General features: G+C 40.7%; 1 pseudogene; it reads right to left on the minus strand.

Moving 5' to 3' along the window:
- Positions 1-58: 58 nt before the first annotated feature.
- LOC108873366 (myosin-1B-like) lies at positions 59-14551 on the minus strand (annotated as a pseudogene).
- Between the last annotated feature and the right edge of the window lie 4604 nt (positions 14552-19155).

Genomic DNA, 19155 nt, shown 5'->3' on the forward strand with positions numbered 1-19155 from the left:
ATAAATCAGCCTCTCATGGGAAATAAACACCAGATTTTCTGGTCTTTATTGGCTCCAGGGACTAAACAACAACAGTTAATGAATAATGTTTAACATGAATAAAGTGTTAGATTTCACAGAGCTTCAGTTACATAGACTTTCTTTAAATTAAATTAATTCAGGTCAGTGTGTAACTAACCATGCAAAATGGCGACCAGATCCTGTATGTATATGATGACTCTTGACTAATCTGTCCTTTATATGAACTGTTATATTGTCTTCACTGTATAGAAAAGGCAAAAATTGTGAGTGAAATCATCTTTACAGAAGAGAAGGTCAAACAAAAAATTCACAAAAGAGACCTGAGCTCGTTCAGAAGCCACAAACTTTAGAGTTTTGGGGGGGGGGTTGGGTTTCAAGAATTGATAAATAAACATTAGCATTTTTAAAGCAGCAATAAATTACAAGAGAAATACATGAAATCAAATTAAAATCTAATGGATTTTTCAAATTTGGAAACTTTCCATGGGAATATATGGGAATTAACGTAAATTAACATAAATTAAAGCAAATTAACGTAAATTAGCGTAAATTATGGGAATTAACAGGAATTGCAGGTTAGCCTATAACAGGGAGCTTAATCTGCAGCATAATCTTGGTTAAAACAACCAGATTTTATGCAAATTCAGCTGAGTTTCTACCCTGTACTATGCACTACGAAACGCCACATTACATTTTGAATGGGATTTTTTCATGTTTTCAAGATTCAGGTTTTTTTTGTTGTTCAGTTAAAGAATTGATTATACTTTGATTATAAAAGTCATACAGACAAATAAAAGTAAAAAATGTAATTTTAAAAATGTGCATTAGTTCGCATACATGTCTGCTAACGACAGAAATGTTTATGTTTGTATATGATACAATTTGTCTAAATTTCCAGTTAATTCCCACAAAATTCCTGTTAATTCCCATATATTCCAGTTAATTTCCACGGAAAAACTTGGAATATTTCCAAAATTCCCCAACTTAACCTCCCATGGAAAATTTTTGGAAAGTTTCCAGAAATTTATCAGAAACTTTCCACCCCTTTACAACCCTACATGCAGCTGTATTGTGGTCAGTGCGTCTGATTTGACCTGCTGTCAGAGCCTGTAACATGACGGACTGTGACGTGTTCAGGGTATTTATTATTTATCACAACTCACAGATACTTTCCTGTGTTGTTTTGTGTGTCTATGTGTAATTATTGAGAGTAGAGCTGATGTTCTGATCAGTGATTCTCAACCTCCTGTCAGTGCATTCGCTCTCATCGTTTCTACAGTGCGTTGAACCTCAGTATTCACTGCTCGTCTAGGGGTTTCCTCCTTTATGTCAGCCACAAAGACAAGATTTGAGATGTGAATAAATGTCAGAGACACCCTCGCGTTGAGATCTTTCCACACAATTATAAATTAATTATGAAATAAATTAGTTATGAACGTAAAAACCGACCTAAATTTCTCACTGAGTAATGAGCTTTCAATTTTTCCTTGTAATATTTGGTATTAGAGGCAGCGACAGCTTAATGAATGTCTCTCTCTCTCTCCTTGTGAAACAGTTTATAACCCAGACTGTCTGACAGAAACAGGCCATAGAAGACATTATACATCAGTTTTCATAGGCGGAGTGGTAAACTGACCACTGTGTGTAAAATCACTGGTGTCTCTTTAATGTGATTATGTGATTCAATACATCAGCAAGATTAATGTTGTTTTAGCTTCCTGTGAGGTATGTTCATGTTCCACTCTCATCCCAGGATCAAACTCATTTTGTTCAAATCCCTGTTGCATGTATTTTTTTACCCATGATCCCCGGCTTCAGGATCCAGGAAGTGCTGTCGCTGTAACAAACAAACCAAACTGTTTATAATTCTTGATATTTCTGTCAGTTTCCTGGCTGGATATCAGAGATGAATGCTGGTTTTTAATGACTTCTAAGTCTTTTTAACTGATCTACAGTTCAGCATCACTCTGGAACTTGCTTTTAAGATAATAAGATGCATGGTTTTCAGAAGACAGTGACAGTGGCATCTTTACTAAAGTGGATTTGTACCTGTGTGTTTTCCTATTCTACTCTCCTTTACCAACAACATCACGGCTCTTGGCTCGTAATTTATTCAGCTGGGATTCTGCGACATCGGCTCTCTCCTCAGCCTCCTCCAGGTCATGCTGCAGCTTCCGACATTTAGCCAAGTGGACGCTGGTTTGTTCCTCCTGTGTGACACAGAGAACAATATAGGAAAGGAGACTCTTTAGATACACATCACGCCATCACTTCACACAGTATCCATGTATTTTTACTCACCGCCTCCTCACACTGCCTCTTATATGCTTTCACTTTCAGCTGCAGTTTGTTGACCAAATCGTGGAGCCTCGCCACGTTTTTCTTTTCCTCCTCACCCTAAAATAAAACATGTGAGGTTTTACTCTCACGTCTTGTTTTGCATAATTTCTATTCAGTCAAATCTGAACTTGCACTGTTATATAATAGGATACACCTCTTACCTGATAAGTGAGCTCTTTGATTTTTCTCTCATATTTCCGTACACCCTTCATAGCCTCGCCACTGCGTTTCTGTTCTGCCTCCAGTTCGTTTTCCAGCTCACGCACCTTAAAAATACAGTTTAAATCACTTTTCATGCTTTTGTTTTTTACTCTACAGAATGATTCCATCTGTTGTTGATTCATACCCTGGCTTCCAGCTTCTGAAGCTCCTTCTTCCCGCCCTTCAGAGCCAACTGCTCGGCTTCGTCCAGACGCTGCTGCAGGTCTTTCACCGTCGCCTCCAGGTTCTTCTTCATCCTCTCCAGGTGAGCGCTGGTGTCCTGCTCCTTCTTCAGCTCCTCCGCCATCATGGCGGCCTGCGTGCAAACGGGAAACTCGCCGTGAAATTTAATCTGCACAACCTCAAAGTCCAGCAGTCGCTCATTTAAAACGACTCGCTGTGGTGAAATTGGATCAAAGGCGGAGACTTACATCCATGATGGCTTTTTTGGCCTTCTCATCCACATTCCTCGCCTCCTGGACAGTGTCCTCCATCTCTGACTGCAGCTGAGCCAAATCTGACTCCATTTTCTTCTTAGTGTTTAGGAGGCTGGTGTTCTGATCAGTACACAACATTTACACCGAGGTCAAATCATATTTTTTCTTTTACAGTCTCTATTGAACTATACTGCTCTATCTACAAGTAGCTTTACATGCATACTAGTTATGGTTGGGCTGTGTGGAGTATCCCACTTGTATTTTTGCACATGTAAACATCATATTCTGGTTTCTATTCCAGATCACTTTAGGCTCTGACTGCAACAACTGGTCAACATAATTGAGAAAAAGTGACAGAAATAGTTAAGTAAAGAATGAAAACAAAGCTAGAGTCCTAGGACTTTATTTATTTCCTCCTAACCTGAGAGTGCAGCAGCTGAATCCTCTCGCTGGCTTCGATCAGTTCCTGCTCAGCCAGCTTGCGACCTCTCTCCGATTGCTCCAGCACTGCCCTCATCTCCTCGTTCTCTGCCATCACCAGATTGTTGCGACGTTCTGCGATCGCCAGCTGCTCCTTTAAGTCCTCCTGACTGTGGAGGGCTTCGTCCAGATGGACCTGGGCGTCCTGGGACGGAGAGAAAGAGTTTGAGGACATAAAAGCAGCAACATCAGCCCAGTGTGTTGGTTTTATGTTTGTGAACATTTCTACCTTCAGCTGAGTCTGCAGGTTCCTCAGTTGTTTGGTGGCCTCGGCTGCCTGTCTGTTGGCGTGGCCCAGCTGGATTTCGATCTCATTCAGATCTCCCTCCATCTTCTTCTTCATCCGGATAGCGTCGTTCCTGCTGCGCGTCTCGGCGTCCAGCGTGCTCTGCAGAGTGTCCACGGTCCTCTGGTGATTCCTCTTGAGCTGGTCGATTTCCTCGTCTTTCTCCGCCACCTTTCTGTCGACTTCTGACTTGATCTGGTTCAGCTCCAGTTGGAGGTGCAGGATTTTGGTCTCCTCGTGTTCCAGGGAGGACTACAAAGAGAGAAATAAACGCTTACAGCTGTAGTTAGTTTGTTGATATTGGAGGTTTATTGTCATTTAAGGACATGACACAAACCTCAACTTCCTCAAGAGCTGCCTGGGTGTCTCTCCTCTCCTGCTCAGATTGCTTTGCAGCCTTCTCCAGCTCGTGGATAGTTTTAGCAGATTGTCCAACGTGCTCTGTGATATCTGTGATTTCCTCTAAATATGCACAGACAAACATGTTTATTATAAACAGAGCACAGTCACTACAGCTCCTCAGCATCTGAAGAATGATTTGTTTCCATTTGTTTCTTACGTTGGAGGTTTTTATTCTCTCGTTTCATGGTCTCCAGGTGATCCAGAGCTTCTTCATATGAGTTTTTCAGCTTGAAAAGTTCTGTACTCAGCACTCTAGACTCCCTCTGAGAGACTTCCAGATCTGACTGACTCTCCTCGTATTTCTGTTTCCACTCAGCCAGAACCTAACAGAGGAATAAAAACATGTGTAATCAGTGTAGCTTCAACAAAGCGTGAATGAGGACATGACTAAAAAGAGGAAAGACCTTGTCAAAGTTCCTCTGTTTCTTGTCCAAGGTGGCGTTGGCTGCGTTTGACCTTTCCAGCTCAACCATGAGATCCTCCACCTCGGCCTGCAGCCTCTGCTTGGTTTTCTCCAGGGATGCACATTTGACATGCGCGGCCTCTGTCATCTCCTCAGACTCCTGGAGGCGCAGGGCCAGCTTCTTCCTTTGAGCCACAGATAAATATGTGTTAAAGCAGAAAAGACTCATCTGCACTGACTGAGAGAATATACTGCACCAGTTCTTACTTCGCCTCCTCGAGTTCCTCAGTGCGTTGGATGGCGTCAGGTCTCGTACTTCGTCCTCCACTGAGCCACGTCGCTGTTGGCCTTGGACAGGCAGCGCTGCAGCTCAGCTTTGGCCTCCTGTTCTTCCTCGTACTGCTCCCTGAGCAGCTCACAGTCGTGACGCGATGACTGCAAACTATGAGCCAGGGCGCTTTTTGCCTGAGAAAATTAAAAACATGTACAATAAAGATTGGATCCTTTGACCTGTTCTGTGTGAAAGTAGTCATAACAGAAACAGCAGCTCAAAAAAATCTATTAACATGTGAATCAATTGTGCAAAAAAAGACACTGTCAGTGTGAAACTGCCTTTATTCGCTGTTGTGGCTGTAACAGACTGTATATCAGGCTTCATTGTTTGTTTCAAACCTTAATTTCCTCGTCCAAAAGTCTCTTCAACTCCTCAATTTGTTGACTTCCCACAGTTTTCACTCTGCTCAGCTGGGACAAAGTCGTCTCCTTCTCTTCCAGCAGACGTGTGAGCTCACCTGTTCAGGTAAAAGAAGATGTATGCTCTATTTTAAATGTTCTCTTGTATGTTCTCTCTTTTTTATGATCAGAAACTCACCGTTTTCTGTTTGTAGACGAGCACTGAGCGTGGTGTAGTCACTCAGAGATCTCTGGGCTTCATCTGCTTTGGTCTTGTGTTCGTTTATTTGGTCTTCGAGGCTCCTGCACAGTTTCTCCAGATTAGCCTGAAATATGAACTGGTTACCAGAAGTCAGGTGATTCAGAAAAGAAAACATGACATCAACGTCTTTTACCTTGCTTTTCAGAACGCTCTCCACGTTGCTTGCCATGTCGTCGATTTCCATCTTCAGCTCGCTCTTCTCTTTCTCCAGTTTCTGCTTCACTCTCTGCAGGTTGTCGATCTGGTCGCTGAGCTCAGCGACGCTGTCCGCCTGCTTCTTGCGTAGAGTTGCGGTGACGGATTCGTGCTGCAGGGTGGACTCCTCCAGATCACGACGCAGTCTCTGATACTCGGCGTCTCGCTTCTTGTTCAGCTCGGCCTGAGCGGCCGTGGCTCCTCCGGCCTCCTCCAGCCTCTCGCTGATCTCCTCCAGCTCTCGGGACAGATCAGACCTCTGCTTCTCCACTTTGGCTCGAGCCGAGCGCTCCGCTTCGATTTCCTCTTCCAGTTCCTCAATGCGAGCCTGCGGGGAAATCGTATGAACTTGTACAAACTTGTGGTTCTTGAGATATTACAGAAAAAATAATATAAATCATACCTGCAGCTCTTTAATCCTCTTTTGTAGCTGAGTGCTAAGGGCTTGTTCATCATCAACTTTGCACTGCAGACTGCTGATTTCAAAGTCTTTTCTGAAAAGAGTTTAAATTTCTGTATCAGTTCAGACAACAACCCTCAACCCTGAGTTAGTCTTGCTACACTTCTCGCACACAGTGATGATGGTATCAAGTTCATCATCAAAATTCATAGTAACTTCTCAGTTGTTTTGCTGGATGAGATGACAACTGTCACTGACAGTGTGTGGATAATTAATCCCAGAGTTCTAATGACAGATCAGACTATTTTCATTTAGATATATCTATATTAGCTTACATATTTCTTTTCACTTTTAACGTTACAAGACAAAAGACTTTCAGGATGAGGACTGGTTAGAGTCGAAAGGACAGGGCGGCTAACATTAGCGTCAGCTCTGATAGCACCTTGGACCAGCTCTCACACAGTGGATGAGGCTTTTAAACATAACCTGTAACCTCTCAAGTTAATGTGGTTAGTTGATGATGAGGTCCTTGGCCTTGGAAGTAACATTCAGTCATGGGGGACATACAACATCAGACAGGCCTGCTGATCTTAGTTATGTTTCTTAAACTGTGATTGGACAAACGCTGTTCAGGGGAGGGGAGATGAATTACAAAAGTACTTTTTCAGTCTTTCTTCCATCTGCTGTCTCTCATTCTCCAGGTCCATGATGGTTTCCTGGGACAGCTTCAGATCCCCCTCTAGTTTTCTTCTGGATCTCTCCATCTCTGCACGCACCCTCTTCTCCTGCTCCAGAGAGCCCTCCAGCTGCAACAGACGCTCACATCAACCAAGGAAACCAAACCAGACACCGGAGGATGGGACGATCCAGTTACTGAAGAATCACTCTCTCCACTTACATCATCAACCTGCTGCTCCAACTTGATCTTCGTCTTCATCAGAGAGTTTACTTTGTCCTCCTCGGCCTGGAGGTCATCTAAAGTCTGCTGGTGCACCTCCTGCAAAGCTTTGATCTCCTTCGAGGACTTCAGGAGATTTTCCTCGAGAGTCGTCAGCTCCTCCACCAAATTCTTAACCTGAAGAAAGAAGTATTTTAGTCAGTGCACTGACACACTTAAACCAAAAACCTGTTACAAAGACTCGACATGGTGCACCTTGTTTTCTGTGGCGTACTTCTCCTTCTCCACTTTGGCGATGGTGAGCTCCAGGTCGTCTATGTCTCTTTTCAGCTCAGAACATTCGTCCTCCAGCTTCCTCTTCTTCGCTGTGATTTCAGCGTTGATCTCCTCCTCTTCCTCCATCCTCTCTGAGAACTCCTTGACTTTGGCCTCCAGGTGGATCTTGCTCTTTATCAGGCCTTCGCACCTCTCCTCAGCATCGCACAGGTTCTCCCTCTCCTACAGTACAGGGACACAACGGTGATTTATTACAGTGCAGTATTTTGTCCAGGTTTTTCATCTTATTGTTAGATGTTGTGTATTTTTGTGATAGAAATCTACAAATATTGACATTTATTCTTTATTCTGAAAATAAACTTTTTTCCCACATTTTTTCTCATTCATATCTGAATTTATCTTAAAATGTCTTTTGTTTTTTGACTATATAACACACTTTAAAGCATCTCAACACATATTTTAAAACATAATACTCTACACATGCTTTCTCTTTGATGGATTTTCTTTCTGCAGCATCTCATTTCCTTCTCACTTCCCTTATCTTACCTCATTATTCATCTTGTAGTTTCTGAATTTCCTGATCTTTTTATCTGATAGAACTAAATCAATACAAACACTTTGTTCTGCTCCTGTTTGTTTACATACTGCCTGGATCTGAAGGTAGAGGTCGTTTTTCTCCTGGACGAGCATGACCATCTTCTCCTCCAGCTCCTTCCTCCGGGCCTCCGACTTTGCAAACTCCTCTTTGAGTCGTGCAAACTCCTCTTTCATGTTCTGCATCTCCTTCTCAGCCTCCGCGCTTCGCAACAGAGGCTTTATCTTGAAGAAGAGCCTCATCCAAGGCCAGTTCTTCACATTCATGAACGAGCGGATGTTGTACTGGATGATGAAAATGGACTCTCTGTGGAGTGAAACAACAAAACCGCTGTTCAACAACCTGCTGACAGGAGCCAACTGTGACTGTGATGAAACACTCGACCCTTCCAGCTTTTTCTGACTAATTCAGAACATTTTTGCTGCGTACAGTGTCAGAGTATAATTCCTTCCTTTCGCAAAGACAAGGTCAAGAAAAGGAGAGAGAAAGAAAGAAAGAAGTACTCATGGAGATCTGTTTGGAAAGATGTGTTTCCCTGTGAAATGTTACTGCAAAGAAGGATTTGAAAAAACCTGATTTTGTGGGATGTAGTGCATACTTTCCACTGCCATCAACCATTAAAATAAATGAAAATGAGAAACAGGATGCAATAAATCTTCTGCTGTACGTCTGTAAAGTGTAAAACTGCCCACGTTCCTCTGATATTTCTCCTGTAATTCCCGAAATTAGTTTGATAACCCAGGTAATTTCACACCTTTTCTTTGTCATCTCCTTCAGCCTCAGCCTGGTGACGTAACCTCTGCTCACAGCCTGGATTCGAGTCATCAGCACAGCCAGACGTTCGTCCCTCATCTCCTCCAGGAGACCCAGAAGGCCGGCTTTGAAAAACACCTGTGTGTGGTAAAGATGTTACACTTCAATGCAACTGAATTTCACGTCGTTTCACAAACTGAAACCTATTTTTTACTGACTATTTTTGGATTCTGTTAGACTGTGCTCCAAAATTCAGCAAGTCCATGATGAGAATCTAAAAATGTTCCACTACAGGTCAGACTGAATTCTTTCATGTGGATATACAGAGGATGTCTCTCTTCAATTATGTCTGAAAAGGAATGAATGAATAAATGAAATCACACAGATGTAGCTGTAGCTGGACCATATTGTAAAAGGCTGTTGCTGTCTGATATTATTATCTGTACCAGTAACTGTACCCACAGTAAGAACACATACATTTATGTCCTGTATTTTACAGCTAAAAAACTGGAAACTTTCCTCATAATTTTCTATAAAACTGTTAATTACCAGGATATTTCCATGTGAAATGTGGTACTAAACCAAAGGGAAGTGGAGACAGTGTTGCTATAATTATAAGTTACGCTGCAGGTAAGTGAAAAATAGTTCATAAAGACATGTCAGATAAAAACTGTGCGACACCCAATGACTTTATTTTACAGGCAGAAATATGTTTGTACGTATAACTGCTAAGAATTTTATGGGATGAAGTGTGATTTAACTGTTGATCTTCATCAGTGTCAAACTCAAAGCAAAGCAATTTCCACAGCAGCTGAAAACTACAAGTCAGAATACAAAGAAAATGCAGAATAAATATCAATTAAATGAATATTTATTGATTACCAAACAGATCTATAATGTATAACATCTCAAAGGAAACTCTGATGGATATAGATGTCGTTTTATGAACTATGAAACCGAGCAGGTACAGGTAATTACTACCAAATTATATTGGACTTGTTTGGAAATATTCCAGTAATTAACAGATAAATACAAGGTCATTTTTAGGAAATTATGAGGAAAGTTTTTAGTAAATAAGCTGGAAAATACTTGACTGTGAAAGATGTTTCTGAAAAATACCTTTGTGTATCCAAATCTATACTGAGCGTGGTCCACGTCAATGGAGGAGAGCAGCTTCTCTGAAGCCTTCTTGCTGTCGATAAACTGGCCCTCAGGGATCGCGCTGGCATTCAGGATCCTGTATCTGTCACACACACAGACCAGGAGCTTTAGCTTCAAACCTGAATGAGTTCTGCTGTTTGTTCAACAGGAAACAAAGTGAGCTGTGTTACCTCTGCCTGAAATCTCCATACAGGATCCTGCTGGGGAATCCCTTCCTGCAGATCCTGATACCCTCCAGCACGCCGTTACATCGCAGCTGGTGCAGGACCAGATGGTGATCCATCGCTCCTACAGAGAGAGCACTTCCTCTCAGGTTCACTTCACTTTAAAGAGGAATCAAAGTCATCCTTTGTTTTTATTTTTTTACCTGGTGTCTTTGTCTCATTTGGGATGATGCATCTCACAAAGTGTGGATGTGTGGACCTGAGGTTGGCCATTAGTTTGTTCAGGTTTTCCTGCAGGAGATTAACACAAACAGTTTTCAGAGAAGACTGATACCACTCTCATGTCTGTATGGTAACTATGTAGCTGCAGCCAACAACCGGTTAGCTTAGCTTAGCATAAAGAGTGGAAACAGGGGGAAGCAGCTAGCCCGGCTCTGTCTGAAGCTAATAAAATCTGTGTACCACCCAAACACATTATATTTCAGTTGTTTAATCTGTACAAAAACCAAAGTGTAATAAAGTAAATTTCAAGGAAGTACAAATGTAGGATAGCTGTTTTCCCCTGTTTCCAGGCTTGATGCTAAACTAAGTCCTACAGTCATTGCTCTGTTTAAAAATGCAGATTTAGACTTTATGTACACAGACTGGACAAATTCAGGCCAAAGAAAAATATAAAAGAAATAAATTATTAACATTTTTCCCTCCAGAATTTATTCTGGGCGAAGTAGCAACAAATTGGGACTTGCCGTTTATCTCCTTATAAATAATTTAAAAAGTTGAGAAAAAATACAAATGAAACTTGTAAAATATGAGCAGAAGTTTCTGGTCTCTTCAAGTCCATGCACTAATACCATTACCATCAAAAATGCATTTTATCAATGTAATTATTTCTATCATGAACTTTTTATTGGTTATTACCCTGAAAAGAGCAGAAACTGTCTGGAAAGAAGATCCCTTCTTCTTGGAACTTTTCTTACTTCCATCAGCAGCTGCTGCAGAAACAGAAGGGAAAGAAATGAACTGATACAGTGAATTATAAAGTCAGTTAATCTTGTGATATCTGTCGTTAACAGTGAACTCACCGTCTGCAGATGCATATGTGGCAAAAAGCTGAGAGAGCAGTTTGAGTGACGCTTTCTGGTAAAGCTGCACCACAGTGTCATTCAGCGGGTCTTTGTTTTTTTCCAGCCAGCCGCTGATGTTGTAGTCGACGGTGCCGGCGTAGTGCATGAGCGAGAAGTGTGCGTCTGCCTTTCCTTTGGAGGGCTTGGGCTTCTGAAAGATGCTGTTCTTCCCCAGGTGCTGGTCGTACAGCTTGTTCTTGAAGGAGCCGTCGGTCGCCTTCGGGAACATGCACTCCTCTTCGAGAATGGAGAAAATACCCATCGGCTGCGAGACAGAAAGCTGTTTAGTGTGGGACTCCAGGCATCTACTGTTAATGTGAATATCTGGATTTATATTTAGGGGAAGGCACCTTTTCAATGAGCTCAATGCAGGCTGCCAAGTCCATGCCGAAGTCAATGAACTCCCACGCAATCCCTTCCTTTTTGTATTCCTCTTGTTCCAGCACGAACATGTGGTGGTTGAAAAACTGTTGCAGCTTCTCGTTGGTGAAGTTGATGCACAGCTGCTCCAGGCTGTTCATCTGAATTAAACAACAGGATGTCACTGATTACATCCTGATTAAACAGGATTTCTTTGATTTTTCGTGGGTGCATGTGCAGTTTACCTCAAATATCTCAAACCCTGCGATGTCCAGGACACCGATAAAATGCTGTCTTGGCAGTTTGGTGTCGAGCTGCTGGTTGATCCTCGTGACCATCCACAGGAACAGTTTCTCATACACGGCCTTAGACAGAGCGCCCACGGCATTGTTCACCTACAATCAAGCATAATGTTAATCAGACTGAATGTAGTTAACACACTTCCTGGTGTAGAAACCTACCAGTACCTGCTGAGGAGTCTGTCCTTTGGTGACATACTCGTTCCCAACCTTGACTCGAGGGTAACACAGAGCTTTCAGCAAATCAGCAGAGTTCAGACCCATGAGGTAGGCGACTTTATCTGCCACTGTGAGACATATATCACAGAGAGACATATAACCCTCGTACTAAAAATTATGATTTTCAGAGACACAATTAAAGGGAATTAACTGGAAATTTGGGGTAATTTATACAAACTGTATCATGTACAAACATGAATTTTCATGATAAAATTCCCAGAATGTTGCAGCCCTATATGTGATGAATACATAAGAATAAAGCTGTGATGTTGCCACACTGATGCTTAATGTGGTTTAGATTTAAGGTTACAGTACGAGCTCAGAGGTGTTACCCTCAGTGCCGTCGGGCTCTGCCTGCTCCTCCCTCTGCTTCTGCTTGAACTTCATGTTGCCGTTGTGCATCACAGCTCCAGTCAGCTTGTAGATGCCCACCCTTTCCTCTGTGTTAAACCCCAGGATGTCAATGGCGCTCTGTGGAACAGAAACAGATATTAAACTACTGTGATTAGTTCCTTAGTTTAGTGCTAACGATGTAATATTGTCATTTATTAACTTTCTGTGGAATAATATTTTGATGATATGATGTAAATCCTGTTATTGTTTCACATTATTTTGCTTTTCCTTTCAAATCATCTTTTGAATTAGTTTTGTCTTTGTGCGTGTGTGGGTGTTGATGTATTATATTTATATATTAACCTTTACTCTTATATCAAATATTCTCACTAATTTAATGATTTCAACCATAATACCCAGTCCTAATTTAACATTTCTGTACATAATGTGATCCATGTTCACTCACATCTGTGGCCATCAGCTCCTCAGTATCATTGATGCTCAGCACAGTGATTTCACCCTGGACTGATGAATGGATAGTCGTATGGATTGGTGGTTATCAGCAGCATCTCTGAAATGAAACGCAGGCAGGATCAGCAGCTACAGTGACTGTAATTCCAGTATTAGTATTTTAATAATCATTCAGGGCTTCAAGTTAAAATTATATCCACCAATTAAATCAGGCTTCTTGTTTGACAGGATCTGATAGAAGATGTGATAACTCCTCTCTGCCGGCAGCTGAAATGTCACCCTGGATTTTTCCAAAAGGTCTAAACATAAATATAAACATATAAACATCAAATATATATAGCAAGACTCACTATATTACCGGAATCTATCTATAAATGACACTGATTGAAGCAAACTTACAAGTTTCAATGTCAGCAGATGCCAGTTTCCCCTTTGTTCCAAAGTGGATCCGGATGAATTTTCCCTGGAAACGTTTTTAAATTATCATTTCAATTTTTATATGTGAGTTACAGTATATTACAACTAAAAACAAATGAATGCAGAGAAGAGTCATTATTAGTATATTACCTCAAAATCATCATCAGAATAATTTCTCACGATGACAGGTGATATCAGGATTAAAAAATTAAAAATAATAATTATATGTGTAATCATGGTCATTTTTGGTTTCCATATAGATCAAACCTGAACTCACAAATCGAGAGGAGTTGTCGTTCCTCACAGTCTTGGCGTTCCCGAAAGCTTCGAGCAGAGGGTTAGCCTGGATGATTTGATCCTCCAGAGTTCCCTGTAAAAGAAATTCGAGAGCAAAAACACTCTGATTTGCAAAATCATATTTGCGAAACACAATCATATGTTGTTAAATTATAAAATAACTGAACCTGCATTTTGCCGGCAAGTTGCTCTTTCTTGCTCGAGTCTCCCATTGATGCAATTGTTGCAAAATACTGGATGACACGTTTTGTGTTGACCGTCTTCCCGGCACCAGATTCTCCACTGACAAAAGTACAGAATTTAAATTAATGGTGGGATATAAAGTAATTAAAGTCCATGTAAATAAGCACATTAAGTCGTACTCACGTGATCAGGATGGACTGGTTCTCTCGATCTGTGGAAAGAAATTAGATGAACATAAGTACATTTCAACTGTATTTGAAGTTTTAATCTGTATTAATTCTGATTTATTTTGAGAAAACTTATTTTAGGATAAGTGGTAGCTAATGGGTGGATAGATGGATAAGTTCATCAATTTAGTATAATTAAATCTAAATTAAATCTAAATGTGTTTTGTTGGCTTTCTTTCGTTATATTTCAGTTGTACTTGACAAGTTAATGTGTTTATTTTGACACTTGATTTACTTTTTATCTGGTTAATATAATCAAACTTTTGGTTAGATTTAGTCGCATTTGAGTTGTTTCACTAATGTCAAAAACTAAAGACAGTTTGGTCTTGGTTTACACTGGAAAAAATGAATTACTACATGAAATCTTGGCTCTAATGTTTAATTAAAAGATGCTATGTATGCGTTTTTGCTGTCCCTACATTGCCAACGTTAGCATTAACGGTCATGTACTTACCGAGAGCTTCCGCCATTTCTGCGTTTACCCGCGCTACTTCTTCTTCCTCTTCTTATATCGGACTGAGACGTTACAGTGACTCACTATCGCCTCTTAAGGTACAAAGTGGTATTACAAGGCGGGGATGGGCCGGGGCTAGCTGGTTAGCATGCTAACTTCAGTAGAAAAAAGAAGTGGTAGAAATATGAATAGAAGCTAAACATTGCAGTTGCTTTCCACCGCTGGAGACAGCTCTTGACGAATAAAGGAATAAAATTTGATGCAGATATCATTATGTTTCCTCTGATGAATAAACAGCTGCTAATGTTAACATTAGCTATGTAGCGATAGCAAAAACTTAGATATAGCACCCACTATTGAAACTTTGAATTAGCTTTAGTCACTTTTAGTATAATTTTAGTCAACAACTTAAGACAATGTGGACTAGTTTTGGTAGAATTACATAAATTTTTTGTCTCTGGTCTCATGAACTTTTCATATAAAATTTGAATTAGTTTAAGGTGGACTATTAGCAGTCTTAAATCCTGATAGTTGTTTCTAAAAACCCTGTAAACTTTTAAATCTTAATTTTAAAATTCTGTTCAGTGACATCGGATTTTAATGACTAAATAAACAACAGTCAACCTTAAAATTCAGAAACAATCATCCAAAAATTTAATTTTTGTGTTCATGTAAGACCTGATCACTGATAGTAAGAAGCTGACTGAGAAAATATGTTTGAAGTTTTCTTCTATGGAGTTTCTTCAATAAAAAAAACATGGTGATGTTTTTACTGATACAATAATATCAAGAAACCTTCAATAATTTGAGTTTGTGTACACGGTATTATGATGAGAGCAGACCTGTAAGCATGTACTGGTAGGCGTTGTCAGAGATGGAGAAGATATGTGGGGGGGCCTCCTGGCGTTTCTTTCCCCGGTACCCGGCCACCACCTCTGGGTTGTAGACTGGAAGCCATTTGTAAGGGTTTACAGTCACACAGAAGAGTCCAGAGTAGGTCTGTGAATTAAAAGGGTGAGTTTTTAATGGTTTTAGAGTAGAATATTAATTAATTTTGAATATGTTTGTTCTTCTTTCTTACATAGATCATCCAGGCAGCGTAGCGCTCCTTGAGGTTAAACAGCACGGCTGGTTCGTGGAGATGTGTCAGCAGGGCCATGTCCTCGATCTTGTCAAATTTAGGAGGATTCATGGGCCGAACGTCATCAAGGTGCACCTGTGACAACCTGAAATATGGATTTAAAGGTCCAGTGACAGACAAGAAACAAGAAAATGAAAGGTTCTGGGATGTTATAACTCTTCTGTCTGACTGCTTTATCACCGCAGTTAAGGTTTTATTATCTCACCTTTCTATCCTCAGTCTCGACAGTGACCTTGGAGCCATCTTGGCTTTTGATTTTTCCCCTTGACTGTACTCCTGCTTCACGTCAGGCACAAAAACGGCTGTCTTGGCATCAAAAGGCATATTCTGGGCTGCAATCCTCTCCCGCTCTGGTTTGCGGAGGTACGGGGCCGCCACCCCAAATATTTCCATCTCGGCATCGCTCATTTTGTTCAGCTGAGAGATGGGGACAAAGAAATGACCTGAAGAACTTCTTAAAACTACACAGATATTGGTCAAAAAACTGGTTGTACCATAGCATCATACTTACCTGAGTGTCCAATCACGAGATGCTCGAATCCCACAAGGTTCAACAAGTGTTAGAGCCTTTAAATCAGACTCCCCGCTCTGTACTGTTGTTAATTGTTCCAACAGTACACCACACAGACATCCCTCACCCTAACAAGACTTTGACAGCTCTTTATAAGCAGTGCCTTTTTTTTAATGGCTGCTTCTTCTCCTATATTTGGAGATCTGGCTTCTACACCACCTTGGGAAAGTCAAGTATGTCCATTTTGCATTTCGAACTGTCTATGTATAGCTGTATTGTGTCACTTTTAAACGGTTTCAATTGTAATCCTTCAGACTGTCCATTAAAAAAGCAATGAATGCTAAGGACAGCAGCTTAGGGGGCTTACAGTCCCGACACGACGGGCCTCATTTTCTGGGATCAGGGAAGATTAGGTCTGTTAGGGCATCAGTGAAATTCTGGCGTTGACTGTCTGGAAAGCAGAGCTGGACGCTCTCGACTGTTTGGGTTTGTGTTGGGAGCAGTCCGAGGTTGACGGGCAACATTTAGCACATTCCAGACAGAGGCTGGCCTGTATTAACCCACATTTATTAAAGATGTTTCTTATAGTATATGCCATTAAATATGTTTTTGATTCACATATTTGTGGCATTATATTCATCTTGGTCCATTCATCACTGTCCATAAAGTCTGCTTGAAATCTGTGATTCTTTTGTTTTATACCTTTTGTACTTGCTGGTAATTCGACATTCTGTTGTCCTTTGTAAAGTTAGTTGTCAGTTGTTGTAAAATCACAACTTTAACATTCATTAATGTATTTGAATGTGCTAAATGTTCTTTTGATGATATATCTGTCTTTTCTTCATTTGGTTGTATCATTTTACATGTTTTGCATTTGATTTTTTTTAGATGAAAGTTTGTCATTTGACTAAATCTGACACATTTACAGAGTAAAATTGTCAATTATGATGATGTAAAATAATTGGGGCCAATCAACAAGCCAAAACATGTAAACCGATTTTAACACTTCTTGTGGATTTTTTATTTATTTTTTTTTTTAGCAAATCTAGCTGCTTGACTCTACAACAATGAAATATCTCTTCTACTATTGGATAGATTTCCAATTTTGTACAGATATTCAAGGTTACGAATCAATGACTGTTGATCTCCTGATTTTTGATGAACTGTAAATTCGTGAACAACTTCTCTAGTACCATCATCAGGTCAAAATTTTGCTTTGTCCAACACTGGTTGGACAAACAGAAGAAATCGAGCATTATTTAGACATTTCAGTCTGCTGGATTGAACCGTGGTCTCCTCAGAGCAGAGGAACTGTATTGTAGTATTGAGTATTGTAGAGGGAAGAGAGCTGTATGATATGATATGGGCATTTTGTCTGGCAGTGCATCACAGACAGTCTAATTGGTGCTGATTTAATAGCCTCTTAATGTCACTTGAAGGTCTGGCAACAGCTGCGATTATAATTGGCTCTGGGTGGAGGAGTGTGGCCGGGGCAGGCAGACCAGCACTGGGGGAGTCGGGGGGTGAGGAGGGGAGAGTTGCAGTACGCTGACCCCTCACGGCAGCAAATGTTTGACTGCGACGAAGGCGCGAGATGTGAATTCAAGGGTCACGGACAAGAGGGAGAAGAAGCAGAGAGAAAATCCCCATCAGCTGGTTGGGTCGGGTGTGATGGGAGCGAGGGGGGAGAGACCGATGCCTCACCCCTGGTGGAAAATAGATCTGATGACGGGGGCATCTGTACAGGATTAGGGGGTCAACGGGAAAGACAAGGACCTGCTGCGGAGTAAAGCTACTGCAAAACCACACACAGGATAAAAGTACAAAAAGACAGAAAACCTCAAAAGCAGCATTCAGGATTAAACCTGTCACTCAAAGCAGATTCTTTCCTCTTCTCACGATTGATCCCACTGTCAATCCAGATGCAGTTTAGTTTCCACTTTTATTGTTGAAGTTTAGGTTTACAAGTGAATATAAAATGGTGCAGGAGCTGTGATCGACAATAAACTCTTTCTGTAAAGAACAGATCAACAAGGACTGTGCGGCCTTAGTTGAGTCTTCATAGATGATAATTTGTGTTTTAAACCTTTTGTATTTGCTTTTAATTCTATATTCTGTTGTCCTTCGGGAAATTTCCGGAAACTTTCCAGTAACTTTCCATGGGAAGTTAAGCTGAAGAATTTCGTAAATATCCATGAGAATTAACTGGAATATATAGGAATTAATGTGAATTTACGGTAGTTAACGAAAATTAACTGATAATTTGGGGTAATTTATACAAATTGTATCATATACAAACATAAAGATTTTGTTTTGTCCTTGAATGTGCTAAATGTTTTTTTGATGATGTATCCGTCTTCTCTTTCATTTTATTTAATCATTTACATCTTTTGTGTTTCTTTTTTTAAACAGAAGTTATTATTTGACCACATTATGAGCTAGACTCCACAATGGGGTCAATATTCAGGCTCCACCACGAGCCAGTTATTTCAGCACTTGTCTTTTTGGCAGGATGGCAAATTAAGCTTTGCTTTGTTTGCTGCAGGACAATGATGTCCGTCAACATCACACTGAAACATCCAGTAGAGTCAGCAGTCAAACTACACGCTCTCATCACCTGCTTAGATTTAGTTTATAGTCTGGCATCAGCACAAGGTGTTTTGCGAGCCAAGTTTTTCCAGGATTACAAAGTAAAGAAGCATCTGAATTTAAAATGTGTCAGAGGGACACAAAGACAGGAGTGCAAAGATCCTGTTCTGAGTGAAATAACTTGTAAAAGAACAGATTAAAGCTCAGTAGAGGCACTGAACTGAAGTGGTTTTTAAAAATAACTTATCAATGTGAAAATCAATCGGTTCCATTTTGAGTGCTCAGAGCTGGAAAGCCTCTCCTCCTCCAGGAATGAGCGTGGTGTCTGGCTGTGGAGAGCCGAACGACTGCTGTGTTTGCTTTTCTAATCCGATTTCTAAAGGAGGAACACGACAGGTGTTTGCAGCCAGAGGGAGATATTAATACATCAGTACTGACTGGTGGTTAAGGTTCAGGTTTGAATAAATGTTTTACTGGATGTGAATGTAGCTCCTATTCATTTTCTATGAAATATTAATGTACAGAGACATTAATCTGAAGGGAGGGATTATTGGAGGTCATCAGTATCTGTCAGCAGACAGTTA

This window comes from Lates calcarifer, linkage group LG11 (genome assembly GCF_001640805.2).
Source record: "Lates calcarifer isolate ASB-BC8 linkage group LG11, TLL_Latcal_v3, whole genome shotgun sequence".
Lineage (NCBI taxonomy): Eukaryota > Metazoa > Chordata > Actinopteri > Centropomidae > Lates > Lates calcarifer.